At 40.3% G+C, this 21,012-nt stretch overlaps 1 protein-coding gene and 1 pseudogene across 6 annotated transcripts in view; both read right to left on the reverse strand.

Moving 5' to 3' along the window:
- LOC122328902 (sushi, von Willebrand factor type A, EGF and pentraxin domain-containing protein 1-like) overlaps positions 1 to 21,012 on the reverse strand; it is a 502,117-nt gene that overhangs the window by 429,640 nt on the left and 51,465 nt on the right. The window lies entirely within an intron of this gene.
- LOC122328912 lies at positions 13,323 to 14,260 on the reverse strand (annotated as a pseudogene).

The raw sequence follows: 21,012 nt of genomic DNA on the forward strand, positions 1-21,012 counted from the left end.
GAAAATTCTTTGGAATGCAAAGATGCTAAGGACGAACATAAAACAATCCAGTGTGTCATTCGGGGATGTAACTCAACCTATGACTCTAAAATAAAATTCTGTTGACTCACCCTCATGTCACTGCAAAACTGTCTTTATTCTCCAAAACACAAAGGATGATATTTTGTAAATATGTAAATGATATAAATGGGGTCCATTGGGGGTCAAACTCTCTCTTTATGGCCATGGAATGTTTAATGGACCGTTCACACAGGACATGTTCTCATGTTCAAAAACAGCTAGTAGTACAGTATAGAGGAATGGAACGAAAGACAGGTGTCTTAAAACTCACTTTAAAGGGTTAGTTCACCCCCAAAAAGTCATTAATTACTCACCCTCATGTCATTCCAAACCACTAAGGTCTTCGTTCACCTTCAACAAAAATTAGGATATAAAATCATGGGGCTGTCTGATCCTCCACAGCAACATAACTGAAATGTTTCAGGTGTAGAAACACTAGTTAGTAAATGCATTGGTAAAACATTGGTCAGTTTTGCCACTCTAGCAAAAAAAAAACAACCATTCTTCTTTTAAGTTAAATGTGTAGATCACTTCAAAAGGATAATTTTTTTTAGAAATCGTTAATGTAACATATATAAATTTGCCTCTCCGAACTAACAATTGGTTTGACATAACACGGCTTCACATCAGGACAGTCACGATATAGATGCCGGACTAAACTACCTGTTGCACGGTTGGCTGACTGTGTGAACAACAGAGAAGTGTGTTAGCAAGACAGGCTGCACACTTTTCAAACATCAGCAGCAAGCCTCAGCATGCAGGTCTCTCAGGAAAAATGCAGAGGCCCGCTCTCTCTTCTCAGGCGCCTGCTATTATACTGAATCTGGAGAAGCCTCTGGGCAGTTATTACTGCATTTATATTAATAATCTTGCTTCATTTTGTTCATACAAGCAGAAGAAAACACAGACATAAGGGAAATGCTGACAGGCATGAAATGTATTCAAATAATAAGGTAAAAAAGAAATTCATAGAAAACAGCATAAGCTTTAAGGCCAGCAATTTTAATGTAAAGATTTTTTATTTTATTTTATTTTTTTTTTTCTTTTGCTAATGCCAAGTTAACCAGCACATAGCTACTATGTTAAATCATATGAAAGTTTGGGATAGTATGATTATGTATTTGTTTTTAAGAAATGAATCGTTTCATTCAGCAAGGACGCAAATCAATCAAAATGACAGTAAAGGCATTTGTAATGTTACTGAATTCATCTGAATCAGAAAAAAAGTATCACGGTTTCCAAAAATAAGAAGCAGCACAACTCTTTCAAACATCATTAATAATACTCAGAAATGGTTAATCACCAAATCAGTATATTAGAATGAATTCTCCAAAGTCATGTGACGTTGAATAGCTGCTGAAAATTCAGATTTTACATTCAAGGACAGTTAAAATACAAAGGTTATTTTACGTTGTAATAATATTCCACATTAATACAATTACAGTTTTACTATAACGTTATCACATAACTCCTGATTACAATGTTATTTTTACCGTCATACCGCACTGGCAAGCAAAATGTTGTGTGGGTTTCAGAGCAATGCGTCTGTACACGCCGCATATTGAGCCTGAGGTTAAACCTGCTCTCTCGTACCTGCAGGGTCATTCCTAATAGGGATTCTTGGCCTTGTTAATGACTGTTTGAACATTGTCAGCGTCGTCATCCCTGACAGACTGCCGCCACTGCACTACCGCCGCAGGCGAGGGGAAGGGCTCTTGCATAAATCTCCCTGCAGGAATCCGTGAGAACCAGGCCAGGATCATCTCTCGTTCCTGTGACACGGCTCTTTTTTTGCCATTTGTGAGAAGGTTGCATGATTTGGTGTGGCTGTCTGGTGTACCTGTGGGTTTAATGGTATACATTCTACAGACATCAGTCTGTCTGTGAGAGCGTATGTTAGGTTTGGAAACTAAACCGCCATGGAAAGGGCCAGATGGAAACACTTCGCTGCTCCCTCTCACTTTAAGCAGGCCTGCAAAGCTCACCAATGACATGTAATATATTCCTCCAATAACTTGCCTTAACAACCTCAAGGTCTCCATCAGGCCAAGACCTGATTACAAACTCCAGACATTTGAAATTCGTGTAATGCAATTATCATATGGCCGATTTTCAAAATGAAGCTAACAGAAAAGCCTCTGTGAGTAAATGAAGCACACATGAAAACCTTCACTTGTCAACTGTGCATTTCTGTCTTCCTCCCTCCCCCCTCACCTTTCCCTCTTTTTCTATCTCATTCACTTGTCCCCCTTTCCGCCCCCCAAACCTCAGGTCTTTACTCCCAGGCGCTGACAGAAGTTAGCATTCATAGTCAATCAGTTCGGGCCTTAACAGGGCAGAGCTGACAGACAGGTCCAGATTAAGGCCTTAAACAGCCTCCAGTAGGATGGCACAAGACAAGCGAAGCAGTCAGGAGCTCCGGCAGTCTCAAAAGCTCAAAACTAAGTCAAAAAAAAAGAGAGGAATGCAAGCGAGGGCTTGGGTTACACAGCGGCTCAGGAATAAGACAGGTTATTAACACAGGGTGCTGCCAGGGCCTTTTAAAGCCTTTAGCAGAATTTTTGCTTCAGGTTTGGGGGCCCTGGGTTCCTCCGTTGAAGACACGGATAGGTAAACGAACACAAAAAGAAGGATAAGCACATATTTTCACTTTGTGGTAAGTTACCTGAACGGACAATAATCATGTCAGAGAGAATTTTTAAAAGGTGAGAAGGTTAAAAAGTACAGAAATCTGGTCCTTTGCAATATACTGCAATGCTGAATTTTATATATGTTGATTATAATTAAGGCAAAAAAAATGAAACAACAACAACAGCAAAAAACCTATCGCTGCAAATTATTAGACAACATATATAACTTGTTGTTACCGCCTCTGTTCGGTTTCTCAAAAAATCAGTATGCGTCTCACAGTGATTGGCTTACCCCCAACATATTTGGCCTGATAAAGTTGAGATGTTTTTAACTTCCTGATGCTCTCAGTCACTTTCTCAGGCAACGCTTTCTCTAAATTATGAATTAAACAGTCAGTTAAACAGACATCAGTTTTACTGTTTTTGAATCCATTCAGCCGATCTCCGGGTCTAAGGGAGCACTTTTAGCTTAGCTTAGCATCATTGAATCTGATTAGACTGTTAGCATCACACTCAGAAACTGGCCAAAGAGTTTTGATAATTTTCCTATTTAAAACTTGACTCTTATATTGTTACATTGTGAACTAAGACTGAAAAAAAGAAAATTTGCGATTTTCTAGGCTGATGTGAACTAAACTCTCATTTGTCAACTTTGTCTTTTGTAAACTTCAGTGTAATCACGTTATTCACACTAAAAACAGCATAGAATAGCACATATGTAATTAAATTGGGACACACCTTTTTAGTTCCTGAATGAATTTGGGGTTTCAAAAGAATTCGTTCACCGAATGATTCACTGACGATGTCTCAATGGAACCTGCAAAAACTGGAAGAAAAACCACGGAAAAATCCCCACCGCTAATTCACAAACAGACAGTACGTCTGGAACACGCAAACAAACATAAGCACAGCGATATAAACAATGAAAAGTGCCAGTGATGTTGTACTAATTACTGACTAACAAAATATGAGTCTTAAATAATAAGCTAATGATTATATAACTTAGGCTCAAAAATAAGTAAGTCATTTCCTCTTTGGATTTGCTGTTGTATTCTTTAGTTTTGTAAGAATGTAACATGTCAAGTACAGCAAGCCGGTTTGCTTCATGTAAAGAACAAAAAAGATGAGTAAATATATAAAAGCCTCAGCGAATCAGCTGGTTTGGATGTTTAATAAACAAAAACGTCATTTGCTGTACATCTAGTTCCCTTTTCCTTGTTCCTCTGTGTGTAGAAGTCAGAAAATAGTAAAATAAACAGCATTGTTGCCTTAATCAAAGCCACAGCGTGAAGGGCCTGTCCTGCTCTCCTCTCTCTCTCTCTCTCTCTCTCTTTCTCTCTCTTTCAATTACACACATACACACAGCAGTCCAGTAGGCACCAGCAGCACTTAAAGCCACTCCGTGTGGTTTCTCTTACTGGATTCCTCAGAGTTTTAAGGGCACAAGCTTTTCCACAAATTAGACTAAAAGAGCAGCGCTCTTTCTTTCTCTTCTTTTCTGTTCTCCTTTCCGTTTTCTTCCTTCATTTAGTCCCTCGAATGCAACTGTTTATGACTTTGATTCTACCAGATACATGTGGTAGTGAGCCTGTTACTTACAGTAATGAAATCAGTTTGAGACTGTACACGTCTTCAGATGTTTACCGCAGAATCTGGGAACACAATTGCATTATTATCTATAAACGCTTCCCCATGAAATTGAAAACCAAACTTTGAGTTTCCTGCACTGAAGTGTCTTTAGATCGATCGTTTATCAAACCAAAAAAGTAATTGAAGATTTTTTTTTGTAAGAATGCAACAGATGGGTGTGGCCACCGTGACTCAGATATCAGAATGATTGAAGAGGGCGTCCAACATCTGGAAAGTCCATGTGTGGGGGTTGGTCCCTGGGGCTCTCTGGACATTTACAGCCCAATTACAGTGGCTGCCTCTGGGCTCCTCTCTCTCATTACCCCTCTCCACAGCACTGCTCTGGAGCCTGGCCCTCATACCAGCTTCATTCTCTCCCACAGAAATGTCAAAGTCTTCTGCACAAAAAAAAGCCCTTCACAGACTAATGCCGGGTAATTCGCCTCTTACAATACTGTAATTATATGCTGGATATCATATCTGGAATGAGTGTGCGTCTGTGGATTTATGAAAAGGAATACTGTGTGTGCGTCAGAGTACTGAAATGCATTTGTTTATGAAAAATATGTGTGCAAACGAACACACACACACAAAGTCGCAAATGCACACAGGTATTCTAGTGTGGAGGAAGGCAGTAGTGTGTGCCCCTGGAATGTGTAACCTGACCTCTAAGCTGAAGCTGAATCTATTCACTCATCTTTTTTCTTCAGAGAAGGACTCGAAACCCCCTTTTCCCTTCTACGCACACACATACGCACGCTCTTTCTGGAGTGAAGCTGCAAATAGCCGAGCTGAAAACCACAATAAGAATATTATTTAGAGTCGGGAGGCATTTTCCTCAAGGGCAATTCTGCATGAGATACAGCCTGAGATAAAGACATGAATGAGAACTACAACGCTGCTCTGTCTAATTCCCCTGCAAGAAGCACTTCAGATGTTTGGCAGCAGCAAACCGAGCTCTGTGATTGATTAGCTGGAGTAGAGAAAGAGGGAGGTATTCACAGAACATCTCTGATCTCCTCTGCTCCGCTGAAGTGTTCTTGAAGTTCTCCAGATTCTCAGAGAACAAAGATAGGAATCTTTAGGATGTGCATGAGATGGATATGCATCTCGCGCATGCACAAACACACTACTGCAGAGTTCTCGCACCTCATGCAACAAAAGTTATTTGCAGACTTTTATGAGTATAACACAAGATCACTAAGCTACCATAACTGTTTCAATTACCCTGTGAAATGTCGAACAACTGCACCTAATTTGCAGAGGGATTGCATTGCAAAGCAGCAGCAGCGAATAAACTATTCTGCATATAACCAGCAAAAACAGGCGACGTGGACACCTATTCTCCCAAGAGGAGGAAACCCGACACAGGCTTGCCCAGGAGCCCGGGCCCGCAGAACCACCACCACACTGGGCCAAACCTCAGCCTGGAATCTTGGAAAGGCAAGCCAGTGTGACTGCATTTCCTGAGTCCACCCTATTTAAACTCACAATATGGAACATATTAGGAGGGAGAAGAGAGGGAGAGAATGAAAGAGAGAGGTGGTTAGCATTGTACATTTTCTGTTTAATAGGCCCCCTTGGAAAAAAAAAATCTGTCTCTCTTACTGCTGATGGGACAGGCTGGTAGAGCAGCATAAAAGTAAAGCCGCTTCTTCACCCCAAATTAAAGTAGCATTACATTGCTTAAAATCACGGAAAGCTATGCCTTGTAAAAACAAATGGGACATGAGGGAATGTTGTGGCAAATATACACAGCAGAAAAGGGCATCAAAGAATGACTTCACCAGCTTTTTTACAAATTTGTAGTTGCGAGTGATTTACATTCATTTTTGTTTCATTGTCTGTACCCACAATCCACACTGACAAATTTAGAACCAGTCATAAACTCCAAAACCTAGAGTTGTCAAGCTCACTGGCAGCATAGAAAACCATACAAATCATTTAGTTAAATATTAGCCTGACTTACCAGATTAGACAGATTTTTTTTCCCAAAATGGCAGCTACGGTGTGAAGATGGCCAAATGCTGTAAATTGGTAAATTCAGTCAGCATTTTACCTTAACCCATCATAAAATACTGAATACAAGTTAATATATAAAATGGAATTTTAATATGATATCACACAACTGGTTTAATTGATCATATATATGCATATTATTTGTAGTTTATTTGATAGGGATAGTGTACAATGGCACCAAATCCTTCTCTGATAAGAACCAGAAGATGATTTTGTTTTTTGTCTAATTTTTCTCAACAATTTTACTCTCTGTTTAGCCTGTTTTCTGAAAGATTACAACTTTGGTGTCCAACATCTTGTTTTAGAAATGCTTCACTTAACTGGCATCCACAAATCTTCTCCTCGACTACATGGGATAGCAAAGCCCTTAAGTGTCATACTGAAAGCAGTACGTTTTCTTGGTACTTTTTGCCTACTGTCTTATTAACACTATGAATTCGAACACATTGCTCAGCCCACATACTGTTCTCTCACTCTGGATGTAGACATATTCAGATGCAGGGCTATTCAAAAGCTGCAGTCATTTTTGTTAATCTGCACTTATTTGGAAGGAAAATCTGTGCCAAACAGACCTTAAAATGTGGCAGAATATATTGAATTAAAAGGATAATTCATTCAAAAATTAACATTTTGTCATGATTTACTCTCCCTTATGATTACTCATTGACTTCATACAGTTTTGGAACAACTACAAAGTGAGTAAACGATGACAACATTCGATTTTGGGTGAACTATCCTTAAAATGATTTTCCTGCTGTCTAAATTTAATGTTATGAATGATAGGTGCAGAAATCTGTGGTCAGTTTGCGTGTAGGCGTACTTATCTGAAACACTCTACAATTGGAAGTGAGTCATATGAATTGCACAGCAGGAGACTCAACTCACAAATGATTTTAATACAAGGCATTAGATGATGGCAATAGTCTTTATAAGTACACACAAATTTGGGGTGAAATTGTATGCTTCTAGTTGCTAATTCAGCACGCCTCCTTCATTTTTAAAACCATTGCAGTGGATTCTGGGATTATTTTCAGGTTTAGAGGTATATACCAGCCTTATAACAGCTTTTATTTAATAGCACAACTAAATATGGTGATGTTATATAGAAAGAAATATTGCCAAGAAAACTAACAAAACACTGAAAAAACTAGCATATTCTGGTTAGGTATGTTTTAAAGCTGGGATGCTGGTTTAAGCTGGTAAAACAAAGAAATTGGACCACCATAAACCAGCAATAGACCAGGATAAACAAGCTCAAACCAGCATCCCAGCTTCAAAACCTACCATAAGCAGCATATGCTTGTTTCTTTATCAGGGTGGGCTTCATTCACTAATTATTTTGTACTTATGTACTCTAAAAATATGTGCACAGAAAACATTTACAGCCAAACCTCACATATTTTTTTTATTTTACGCAACAAAGGACACTTAAAAAAACGTATGTGTTCATCAAAACTTAATATTTAGTAATACTGTATGCACAAAATCTGCATACACACGTGAACCATGCTGGTCCATATGAAAAACCAACTTTCCTTTCTTTAAAACAAAACGACTGACAAAGTAATTTAAGCCTGATTCCATTTTAATGGAGCCTTGGTAGGGGTTAACTGAAAAGGAATGCCTTTCTCATTCTTCAGAAAAAGGGGGGTCTTGGCCAGGTTTCAGGAGTAGGGACACGGCCCACTGTCATGGCTACACGCTGCTGAAAAGGAAGATTGTAGTGGAGTCAGGCGCAACGTCTCTGTGTTAAGAGAGAGAGAAAACATACTAATGTGCTCCACTGTCAAACAGAACCTGAAGACAATGAATCAGTCTTTAAAATGCAAAAAAACCCCAAAAACAAACCCGAGTAGTTTACAAAGCCGGCCCATTGTATCAGTGCTTGCGCTAACAAGGAAGCCCTTTAAAAGGAAATATTCTCAATGAAATTGTGCAGTGACTATAAATTATCAAAGGTCTTTAATGTTGGTGAACAGCCAAACTGAAACCGCAAAACTAAACAAGGTCTATTGTGTGTTTTTTGCCTAAAGAGAGCTCTGAGTGAGGTGAAGGCTCTGAAGATGTACCAGATGATTTATGTTATCAAAAATTTGCCCAAGGCTGTGTGAGTGTGTGTGTATTTTTGAGTGAGTAGGCTACATGAAGGGGAATGATAGTGCATTTGTATTTATTGCATGTTAGACCCAAAACTGTGTGTGTGTGTGTGTGTGTGTGTGTGTGTGTGTGTGTGTGTGGAGGGTGTGCTATGGCATTCTTTTAAGCTCTGTGGAAACTCACTAAAATAAATCCTGTGTGTACGTCAGTGAGGCCCCTCTTAACCCTGCAATTATAGAGTGAAGGGAGGGAGCAATACAAGAACATTGCTGCTGCAATGCTCTCAAAAGCACCTCACGCTTTCATCACACGCATTTCACCTCTTCGAGGAAGCTCTGCAAGGTCAGTTTGATCTACACCCGAGCTGATATTGTCATAATATTGCCCAATGTACTTCTAAACAACACTTGTTGCCCAACCTTTTTTTCTGGAAAGTCAGAGAACATAGATAAGCCAGCCTCAGAGAGAACAACATGACAGGAAGATGGCATTTTTATCATGCTCCATTATCTGGGGTGTGAATGATGCACCTGAGCCACACCAAGGCATGTTAATCCAATCTTACGTTTCAGAAAGGAGGAACTTCTCCGCATTGTCTTCTCTAATACCCCTCGTGTGGTCTCATCTGCTGCTCTGTACATCCCCGAACCATCAAGCTCGCGAGCGCAGCGCGCATGTCTGTCTAACTGCTGTCAGGTGAAGTTCTGTAATTAGAGCGCCCTGAGCCAAGGTGAGAAGACTTCCGCAGGTCTCGCTCATGAGAGAGAGCGGGCAGGAAGTCTTCGAGGCGCTCCATGTAATCTTCCTCTCTCGCCCGCCTTCAAATGTGCCATTACTCCAGTGTGTTTGTGCCAGCGCCAGATGTGCCGGGCTGGATCAGGTCATCAACCGCAGCAGCAGCTACTGTGCAATACGGTAATCAGGCAGCTGCTGCTAACTGCTCATCGGCTCGCCGTCCGTCAAGAGCTAAACATGGAGTTTGAGCAGCAAAACAATTTGGTCGCTAGTTTGTGCAGCGCAATTCTGTTGAACGGTTGCCGTGGAAGTAAATAGCCTACATGAGGCTGTTCTGTTAAGCTTATGTTTTAGCATGGCTGTGTAAAGAGCGAGTGATTCACAGGATGTGACAGCATGCAATAAAACAGCATCTGAACACATTCCAGCGCTGTATCATCAAACACTCTGATAACAGCCTAGGGAATTACCTGGGAGTGGTGTAATGGTGATTTTTACAAGAATAAACCTGACGGCTTGATATCATTTCTCATCTGGAATTCTCTCAACACATGTATTATGATCTAATAAAAATCAAGGGAAAAGTGACATTCTGTCATCATTTATTCACTCAAGTGTTGTTCCAAAACTATGACTTTTTGCTTTCGCTGAACATAAAATATTTTTTAATTCTTTCGTAAAATAGTCATTGGTCATCAAGACCGATTGAAAGTAAGTCACACGGATTTAGAGTGGGTTTTTTTGAGTGTACTAGTACTTTACCTGCCAGATTTTCTCCTTGGAAACCTAGCAACATAAATCTTACATGTTGTCTTCTCTAGAGTTGTAGAAGAGATTTCATCAGCATCTCACAATGTGGTCATGTTTGGCAAGAATCTGCAATCAAAATTGGTTATGTATGAGACTAAATTGTCAAAGCAATGCTAATCTATATTACGTGTTTTTAATGTATATTTTAAAAATCTGCCTTTTTTGTCTAAATTGAGGTCAGTTAATCTAAAAAGAGAGCAGTTGAACATAAAAAATTAAAAGACCTTAATGATTTCAATTAAGACTTAAAAATGTAAAAGCAATTTATAATAAATGTTTTTACTGGTTTAGGTAGATGTAAAGCAAAATGCGCTTCTGTAAGAGATGGCATAGGACAAAATGAGTCATAAAGTGAGTCTAAGCCATTGTTTAGTTTATAGAAAGACAAGCGTGGGTGGGTACTGTGGGAACCTTTTAAATATCACTTCAGAAGCATAAAATTATAAGTTGCATTATAAGCAACTGACTAATGCGTGTATCTGTAAGATTAAAGGCAACCGCCTGCATCTGGGAAAGAGATGCTAAAATTCAGGATCAGGAGAAAAACATGTATAAAAAGGTTCCAGAAATATTGCATTCCAGATTGCACACATAATAACAACATAACAAATTGTGGCTGGTTTGTTCAGATGGGCTTTTCATGGGGGCGATTTTGGAATATGTTTCAACAAAAACAGACATTGTGCAGCAAGCACACAAGATCGCTCTTGTCATTGTTTCAGTTCACTTTCTGTATGATTTGTGACAAAAACAAGTCCTTTTTAGTGTTTAGAGTAATTACCCTGTGTGCAACAGGGGAGCAGCAGACTCAAAGAGGAAGAGCATCTTGAACTCTGTGGCCTATGGAATTCATTGAGGGTTTGGCAAGAAGCATGTCATAATCACAAAGCCTCCTAACTATGCTTAAAAAAGTAGTCAGATGCAAACTCGGGACACTCGAGCAAGTATAAACACTCAAAGACACATTTTTTGAGAATGATTTTGTTTAAGATCCAATGGCATCAACATCAGAGCTCTTGTGGCTTTTAGTGCTGACAAAATCTGCTTTCAGAGGTATTGCTAAGATGTTGCTCATTCAAAGATTGGGTGTGTTTTGCTTCATTGGAATATTCAGTCAGTTTATCACCAATACATCGTTAACATCTTTTCTCAAATGCTAGAGAATATGTGTGAAATTACCAGGGTCTTTGTGTCAGTGAAAGATCTGAGAAGTTTTAATTAACGAAAAGGGATAAAGGAAAATCTAAAGAACTTTCATAAGGAGCAAAGACCACTGAACTGTACATTAACGGGCCAAACAAAACGGCATGCTTGGCCCTCACCAACTCATAGCAGCTTAAGACATCTTTGGCAGTGAGAATGCTCTGAAACCCTGTTAATCAATACCATCCCTGAGGTAGCGGCACACTCTCAAAGCTGCTTACATGGCTTTTCCGTTTCTCCTCCTCCTTTTTCTTTCTCCCCCCTATTCGTCCCTCTCTTATACTCACTCAACGCTGGAGCTGCTGCTGAGGAGCAGGGCTCATTCCCAGGCCTGATAGCTCTCCTTCGCTATATCTCTGGACCTCACCCAGGCTTGGTCTAATTAGGCCCCCTTTTGTACCCGCTGAGGTGCCTTGTGTAATCTGTGTACTATGTGTCTCAAGCTCTAGCCCTGCCCAGCATAACAGTCTGCCAGTTCCTCCCCGAGTGGTGATCCGGGCCCTCTTCCCATAAAGCAGACACAAAGGAGCAGGATAATGGCCCCCAGTTGCAGTTAGAGGAGCCACTCCTCTGGGCCGTTTGAACTGCACGGGCTGGCGGCAGACGCCGTGTAGGGAGAAAGAGCTTTGCTCTCTATGTGAGATGGCAAAGTCGTTTCTGCAATACCTCCAGTGTTGCACATCTCTTCGTTTACTGCACTGCAAAATTTACAGTCCACAATCTCGTTGCATTGTTCACTTGCATTGACCAGATTGTTGTTTCTTTTTTTCAAACTGGATTTTGGCAGGTTAGACCACAGCCCCCTCCTCCTCTCCCCCAGCGACTCTGACAACCAACACCCACAATTAGAAAGGAAGCCAGCCCTACCACATCCACCTTGGAAGTAGTTTACTGGCCTGAGCATAGTTTCTTTTAAAGGTCTTGGTTTTGCCATGTGCATTCATGGAGATATATCAATGCACTGGGACGGGAGCCACCACCTCCTCTCCTCGCAGAAGAAAGAAGCGCAGCTGGTCCCATAAACCACTGACCACGGCCGCTGTGGAGGCTAGTCGGTGAGGAGCTGTAGGGACGGAGCAGAGAGGAAGCCATGCTTGAGGATACATCATCTTCTCTTCAGAGAAACCTCCTCTCTCTTCAACACCGGCCAGCAAGGCTCTCAAGGACCTCAAGGAACTCTGGCTGTAACCTCCTTTCAACCAACGTGTAGATGTGAGCTTGGCTCCAGAGCGAAATGGGAGATTGATGCCTCAAATAACTTTGCGCCAACGAAAGGACCTCCCTCGGTTTCAAAATGTTAATTCCAGAGGTTCGAACAATTTTTAGAATGACAGCCAATGCCCAAACCCCCGGTTTGAAAACTCAATAGCATGGATTTCTTTTCCCTTCATAGCGACGGTTTGTTTCAACAGCAGGTTGTGCGAAACACCATGTCCTAACCAGGCACAATGTTTCCAGTGAGAAGCAATATTACAGCATTGCATTAGACAGCCTATCTGAGAGATTTTGAGTGTTTATTGTACTGTGGTGGAGAGCAGGAATTTTGACCAATCGGATTTCATGGATTACAGGGCTTCGCAGAATGATGCTGAAAAAAGCTGCGTCCGGTTAGGACAATAGAGGATGCAATGATAAAACACAAAGCCTAATATCAGATGAAGCCGATAATTTACACTTAAAAATAAAGGTTATTTATTGCCATCTATGGTTTCTGAAGAACCTTTAATATCCACTGAACCTTTTTAATTGCACAAAAGGTTCTTTATAGTAGAAAATGGTTCTTTAGATGTTCTCACACCAAGTAAAAAGGTTAAAGTTTCTTTGAAGAAACCGACCAAACCAGAAAACTTTTATTCCACTTTATGTAAAAATAAACATTTAGAATCAAATGTTTTTATGGGCGAAAAAAGGGTAAGTCAAAGACAAAAGCACAACAATATTATGCGAATACTTTATTATCAATGTGTGAATGGTGTTAGCTTTTCATCTGGATATTAATAGTATATGAAAAACTATACACCAAAACCAGGCTCTTCCTATTTTTGCTGTATAATTTTTCAAATTGGTATTGAAAGATTCTTTATCTTTATAGATATTTATATATATAATATATAAGCCAAAGTGCATTTCCCGTTTTTCCTCTTGTCCATGTACACATTGCACCATACATAAATAATTACATCGTAAAAATGACTCCAGTATTTACAAGTATAATATATATTTCTTATAATATATAAAACTTTATATTAAATCTAAGTAGATGATATTTGGGATAGTCTGTGGAGTCCAAAGTCTCTCGACACAATTGAGTCCATGTGTGTATGTGTTATCTGTGGTTGTTGAGGAGGATCTCGAGCCAGCATGGGCAGGAAGTGATGAACTGGCGGGAGTAGCAAGGGCCCCAGCCTTTAGCGAAGCTAATGCGCACACTGTTCGGGTCATACGGTCCGTCTAGCAGCTCGGACTCGGCCCCTGCCTGAGCATGGACGAGCGTTCGTAGTCGAACACTTTGATGGAGTAGCCGGGCATCACCTTGCGCACCGCAAACTACGGCTCCCCGGTACGTCCAGGGTAGGTGAGTTGACGAAGATTGGGTGCTGGCTGCGGTTGTAGGCCCAGACTCCATCTGGCTCTTTGCTGAGGAGCAAGCCGTAGCCGATCTTGCCGCGCGTCCGCTGCACGGTGCTGCTGCGCTGGTCCAGGCTCAGCTGGCGAGACAGAAGCCCGTGCCTTGAGGTAGGTCATAGAAAATGCTGACGGCGGGCTGGTACACCGTGTAGAGGCGGCCCACCCGTGTCCGATGCTCCCAGTACGCCCACGTTACACCAATGACTCTGCTTGGGGGCATCAGGTGACAGACTGGCATCTGAAACGAAAAAAGAGAACAGCCTGTCAGTGAGTAATTTTATCAACATTTGCTGTGGAGTTGAATGCTGCACTGTCATGTGCTGCCTCAAGAGGGCGCTACTTCAAAACTTAATTCCTTAGTTATTTACTTGTATACTGAATGCAAAAGCACAGCTGAAGGTGGGAAACCGTTCAAAATTTTCCCAAAATAAAACAAAAAAATATTATATGACATATATGATATGACAACAAAATACTTCAGTTGGAGCTTATATGCTCCAAAACCATGCATACTTGCAAAGCACACATTATACAGAGCAACCAAACAGCCTTTAAATCAGCTCATTTAATTCACTTTCATGGCTTGGGGAGTCTGTCTGCAGACTTCCATCTGGTGCCAAACCCTGAGTGAGTTACAGCTCCCTCAATACGTGTCTATCTCAGCCACACGCACTCTTAAATGTTTCCAAGCACAATGCGCCACGCATTGTGTGCATTTCTGCCCGTTCTTTCTTGATCCGGGGAGAAAGTATTTGTGGAAGGGGGGATATGGAAAAGCTATGAGCTCATATCCGGCGACAGCTCCTCCCCGTCTCTATTCTCCTCCACATTCCTGTGGGTGGGTGATGGTGGTGATGGCTTGGGTGGAGAGGAGAGTCCCCTCCCTGCCAGCTCCCGCTGTGGGCCTGGGGACAGCTTTCAGCTCCTGACAACTTAGCACAAGCTTGTGACCCCTGACCCCTCAGGCTTCACGCTATCAGCTCAGATTAACTTGCACATTGAGTGATGCCATTTTCGCTCCTGAGTGGCTATTGGCAGGGAGGATTTAAGGGCCAGGTCTATAGTCCCTGTTCATTCAGAGTCAAACAAATACACAAGTACTGGCAAATTTTTTTTTTGTGCACAATAAGTCTTAAGATTTTTGGTCTCGGCTGAAATAGTTCTTAAGGGCCGTAATTATTAATCATTAGTAACTGCTACATAATAATCATTTTTTTGATTTTCAGATTTTACTTTATGCAGACAATTTAGATAAGCTACAATGGGTAAACTCTAGAGCAGTAAAATTCTATATTATATATTGCGTTCAGCAGTCTAAATAAGTAAAAAATGACAAAAGCTTTTAAAAACTTGGAAAATATTTTAAAAGTCCTGTAGGGTCGATGTTAACTTATTTTGTTGTATAGAATACAGGCACAAAAAGATTCTAATTCTATATTTTTGTTTATCACGTTGAAGGTAAATAAATATTGATTGAATTTGCATTGCTGGATGAGCTACCCTTTAACCAGTGCCAAGATAGACAATCAAAATAAACACAAACTCATGAATACAAGATACACTGAAAATAAACACCTGAGAAGAAATTTAATTCTGCCCATTCAAGCTCAACTGGTTGGATATGTGGAATCAGGACTAATTTTAAACACTTCTCTTTACTGAAATGGCCCTTGCACAGGGCCCCTGCATGTTAGCATTACAGAATTCCTTGCATCCTCTTGCAAGGTGGTTTTTCTGCCCGAACGGACTAATAAAACCATTGAGCTGGCTGTTTTCATCCAAAACACTTCATGGAGAATGATGTAAATAAATCATAATAACCGTGCAGATCTTGTCTTGCAGATTTTTCTCTACATTGTGTTGTCTACGTTAGGTCAATGGAAAAGAATACAGGAAGGCATGCTTCCAGCTATGCCGCCTAATGAGGGCTGAATTTGAACTTATACCTAAATCAATGAGATGCAAAAAATGAAACAATGCAGCAGGAAGTTTCACATGGCGTCTAACATAGAATTGCTGTGATATGATTAATGCCCCCCGTTTTAATGTGAGCCAGAGGGAGAGAGACACAGAAAGGGGGTTGGTTGAGTCTGCGCTGCCTGTTCTGTGGGTTTAAACAGAGGTGCAAAGATTAAAGGTTAATAATCTATTTAATGTTTAGCTTAGGAGCGAACAATGCTCAGCCCAGAGACCGGCCCTTTTCTGAGGGTGTTTGTGCATGTGTGTTCATGTGTTTTAAGTATATTAGAGCTAAAAGAATATCAGCCAATGTTTGTGTTTGAGAGAGGAGTGTGTGTTTTGGCTGTTCTCGCCTGAGCGGTGCCGTGTGAGTGTGTGTCAGTGGGAAAGGAGACGGGGAAGGAAGAGAACTAATCGGGCAAACTCATTAGAATCTTAGAACTCAAATCCAGCCAGTGCCATCTCTTTGTTTTGCAGATTTACTCTTCCTTTACACTCCCTGCTGAAAAATACAGTCTAAGATTGGAACATGGTAGATGCTTTCTAGTTGGTGAAAGCTGACAGAAAAGCCTGGACCAGCAACACATCAACAACCAGTGTTCAACTTTATTCAACTGGATTTTTGCAAATATTGGCACAAACTGCTGGCACATTTTAGCTTACATTTCCTTATATTATATATTAAATTTCTTTTGTTATATATAAATTAAAACATATACAGTTATATAAATTATAACATATAAATATTTTTTTGTTTGAGGAGAGCATGATAAAACATCTAAACCTAAAAAAACACTTAAAATGTACCATTTTGCAGAGAATATATATGCATTTGAGTTTTACCAATGGCAAATATACTTGCATATACCTACATTTAACTTAATATTAACTTAACATTAACATTTAAACTAATGCACAACTTTTGCATGTAATATAAAGTAGAGGTAATAAAGTGAGTCTATATATTTTATTATTTATTATTGCATTCTTTTTAGTAAAAATATAGTCAGAGGGTATTTGCACTAAGTTTAAATAGCGATAGATACTATTTACAATAAGTGTAAATAGCAATTAGATGTTATTTACCTTTACTTATAAATAGAATATTTTCTTAGCGATATACTATTTACACTAAGTGCAAATAGCCATAGCTTATATTTACTCCACGCGAAAAATAGCAGTATTTTTAGCTATTTATACTACTTGCAGCAAATAGTGGCAAATGCCTGCACTTCAGCATTATAGTACATTATAAAGGAGTATGCAATAATAATGTATTGAGTGTAAATTGTACCTTTTATTAAAATAATTAAATGGATGCTGACTAGTTGTGAGAATCAAGCATTACCTACACTTACACCCAACCCTACCCCATACTTCATTTTCAACTTTTCGATTATTTTCTTTCATTTTTATTGAAAACAAATACCTTTTGATTCGATATTAGATGTGCCAAGGGACAAGAATGACATTTGCATTAAAAAGTCTAAATGTTTTTTCACTTACGCCAATGGAATATCGTCCAGCCCAACCACACATTGGTGGGCAATGTTAGTGTAAATAGCCTCTGCCAGCAAGGTGGGCTATTTTCACTTAGTGTAAACAGACGCTCCGAAAAAACATCACACAAAATGTCTGCATCATCCTGCACTTTGATGGCCAATTTATCTGCGGGCTTCGGACCGCTAAAGGACTGCGCCGCGTGTGCGTTTGCCTGTGTGTGCGCATGTGTTCAGGTAGGGGCTGGAAAATGCACATCAGCAAGCGTACAACAAGCAGGATACAGAGTTCCTGTCTCCCCCTTCCCTGGAGGCCTCACTCATGAGTCAGTGAAGAGCCTCTGACAAGCCGCCAGAGCTGGAAATACAGTCTTACTCAGACCAGGAAGACAGACAGACGGACGGCACCAGGACTCTAATCGCAGCCAATGATGGTACTTTAGTATAATAAGCCTCATTTAGGCTATCAACTGCACGGAGTAGAGTGTTAGTTCAAAGGCGGTGGACATCTAAACTCATGTACCTTAATGACTCAGCAACAGTTTAGTTAACAACACTTAAGCGCTGTGGGCCCATCACTTTGAGTACAGATAATAACGGCAGACTAAGTGCTAACTAAAGTGAGAACGCCTTAGAATTCTTTCTGCTTTTAGACGCACTTCGACGAGGGGAGGAAGACAAAAGCTGGGAGCAATTATGCTCCTCTGCGTTCATTAACCCCAGCACCTTTTAACAGCTTAGTTTTACCCATTAGAAAGGTAAGTATGTTATTATTGTTATTATATTCTCAAAGCTGTCTCCGCCGGTGTCAATCTCCTCGGAGACACACGCTGTCAGCTGGCTCCGAGGACGGCGGCGTCTCCCGGGAACAGAAGGATCCACAAGCATGTATAGTACAGGGTTAAAAAAATCTATTTGTTTAATATCATCATTCTGTGTACAGCCCACAGGTGCAAAACTGGTCAAAAACGCACCAGTTGCTTGAGGAAAAGATTATATTAGAGTAGTAAATCCGCTCAAGGAAAGCAAACATGGCCAGCTGAGATCAAACAGCAGCGAGGGCCTTGTTGACTTACAAAGTAAGAGCTTAAGGAGGCCGTGAGACTAAAGGTTATTTTGTCAGAAGGCTGAAGTCTTTTATTTAGTCCCTATTTTGTTTTCAGACAAATACCAGCCCCTATTACAAAGCCTGAAATGAACAAAACGCACACACACACGCCAGCTAGACAGCCACAAAGGTATTTCCTTTGAAATTCAAGACTTGGACATAATGCTCCGGTGGGCGTGCTACTCGATCAGTAAGGTAAACATGCAATTCACAGTCCGTTCCCAGGCCAGGCGGTCACATTCACATCAAAGGAAAAAACAGTCTATGTTGGACTGGGCGGAATTGTGATATATACACTGAAAGCTGACCATAAGTGGGCAGGACGATTCACGTTATTTACGCGTGCAATGAAGAAACGTGGAGTAATGAGAAAAATACAGAGTGGGATGTTACCCCAGACAAGTCAAGACGAGGGGATAACGTGTTATTTAAGAAGGTGTTGTTAAGCACAAATGTGTGGTGGTTGTTTACGGTTGTCAAGCAACAGTGCAAAAGACTCGTGTGTATATTAACGTGGCAAAATATAGATTTTATCATTTCATTTGGCTGTTTTAAGTCCCTATTTAACTCCTGTACCTCTAGTGTTCAAAGCTGGTTTGCACTGATGTCAGAAAAATGAGGTGAAGTACACTTGATTTGTTAAATTTTGAGACAATCTACCAAAGATTTATTTTAAGTATTAAAACTTTTCAGAAACTTTTATTTAGCAAGGATGCATTTGATTGATCAAAAGTGACATTACAATATTTATATTGTTTTTAAACCAGAAAATTAAAATATTAAACATTCCAAATATTTTCGACATTGATAATATTATATAAATAATACGTTTAAAAATATATTAACAGAAAACAGTTTTTTTCACAATCTTACAGATTTTTAATAATAAACACAGCCTTGGTGGTCATAAGAGATGTCTTTCAAAAACCTAAAAGTGCTCTTAAAATATAAGTATATTAAATGTGCACCTGGTTAAACTATATTGCAGGTGCTCATTGAACAACAATTAAACAGTTTCATGTATTCGCAATTCCCTATTGTGTCCCAGTGCATTATAACCAAAGACAACAGGAATGGTATAAAATGAATTATGCATGAAAAAATGTAGGCCATACATTGATCATATTGTATTTCAAACAATGTCTCGCATTACATTTTTGCAGAAGCACAGGAGCTAGAGACTTCATGTGAGGTGGAACGACTAGTAGAAAGAGATTTGGAGGATCTGCTCACACACACACACACACACACACACACACACACACACACACTTCTCACTCCTCCACACCACAAAATTCATTTGGGGTGAGTTGGAAATAATTAACTCTAAGTACACAAAAGGGGGTTGATTTCAATAGCGATACTATGTGATTATCCACTAATGCTTTTAAAAGCACCATGCAGGCAGGAGAAAAGGCAAGAAAAGAAACCGCTCTCGAGGTAAACACACGTCCATAGAGCTCTGGGCAGATCCAGAGCGAGAGAAAGATCGAGAGGAAAAACAGCAGCTTGTCATCTCTTCCACCAAACTACAGGCCCACATCCTGTCTTTTTCATCCCCTCTAATCCAGGAATTCTGAAAAAGATGAACTCATTCCTCCACAGCACTCCTGCCAGACCCTTTAACCAGAGAGGAAAAGAGACGAAAGAGAGAGGGAGAGAGAGAGAGAGAGACACTGTTGCTTTGGAAATAATGTGAGTCTAACATTCACTGGCTTGCAGAAGCTTTCTTGAATTAGACTGAACTGAGAAAAAGAGGCGAGAGGGAGAGAGAGAGAGAGAGAGAGAGAGAGAGAGAGAGAGAGAGAGAGAGATGGATGGAGGGAGGGAATGGAGGGGAGTTTGAGTCTCTTATCCTGTGCCAAGGATTAGATTCCTCCAGCTATTGAACTGTACCACTGCACTGACAGGCGGAGGGGGAGAAAGACAGAGAGTGTTTATGTGAGCAGGAGAAACAGAACAAGAGAGCACAGTGAAGTTTTATGGTGGACAGAATTCATCTTTTGACGCCACTCTTTGACAGGCCTGGGCATTCTTCTTCTCGCTGGGGTCAGAGAGGAAGCTGGAATTACGGTTGCCTGGACTGGAGAAAAAAATGAAACATAACAAACAATGCCGCCATACTTCCTTCCTCCGGCCTCTCTTTGGTACGGCTCTGATTTTTAGACAACTATCACTACAGGGCGACTTACAACACACTAACGGGCCACATTTAGGCTGGCGTCTGTACTATCTCTGCCATCAAAGACTGCTTTATCAGCCAGACGCACTAACTGGGCGGCACTCTCACACAGATGGGTTTCTTTCTCTTTTGACCCGCTCTTCTTTTCTTCCTGCACTTCATTAATTTTAGAGTTTTACAGTTTTCTCAGGCTCCTTGTTACCATTGCTGGGCTGTTAAAAGTGGTGAGACAACATAACTTAGCGGTAGAAGTAAAAGCAAAGAAATCGTGCTGAGAGAATAACTGACAGTTGAGTATTAAAGATACCAGGAAAACAAAATGACATTTTTCTGCCTGCTTTAAATCATCTATTAGCTGATGTTAATTTCACTTTTTGAGAATATTATATTTAAAATACACTTTTTTAAAAAATGAACAAAAGTGATTTTTTATGTCCATAGAAAGAACATTAA

Source organism: Puntigrus tetrazona, chromosome 23, assembly GCF_018831695.1.
Source record: "Puntigrus tetrazona isolate hp1 chromosome 23, ASM1883169v1, whole genome shotgun sequence".
NCBI lineage: Eukaryota > Metazoa > Chordata > Actinopteri > Cypriniformes > Cyprinidae > Puntigrus > Puntigrus tetrazona.